Here is a 308-nt window from a genome sequence, read left to right on the forward strand (position 1 = left end):
GGATCACTCAAACAGTATCGCATTTTCCTTCGAGGATGTAATGTTACACATTTTTATTATATCTTTTAATAGTCTTTTTTCGCGGCTCACTTCATTCTTGCTATTTTATATATTGCATACCTCAGAACTTTGTAAAAGTATATAATATTATCCATTTTTGCATTTATTTCTGTTGGTGTAGTAATTTAAATGCCATTTTCGCTATTCAGCAACTACACATACTCGCTTTCATGATACACAGGTAGCAAATTATACCTCAGTAGAATATCAGTGTTGATATCCATTTGCAGATGAAAGAGAGGAATTAA

At 31.5% G+C, this 308-nt stretch overlaps 1 protein-coding gene across 1 annotated transcript in view; it reads left to right on the plus strand.

Moving 5' to 3' along the window:
• LOC119581700 (ankyrin-2-like) overlaps positions 1-308 on the plus strand; it is a gene marked incomplete at its 5' end in the record, with an annotated part of 102,055 nt that overhangs the window by 96,921 nt on the left and 4,826 nt on the right.

The sequence above is a fragment of the Penaeus monodon genome, chromosome 15 (genome assembly GCF_015228065.2).
Source record: "Penaeus monodon isolate SGIC_2016 chromosome 15, NSTDA_Pmon_1, whole genome shotgun sequence".
NCBI classification, from domain to species: domain Eukaryota; kingdom Metazoa; phylum Arthropoda; class Malacostraca; order Decapoda; family Penaeidae; genus Penaeus; species Penaeus monodon.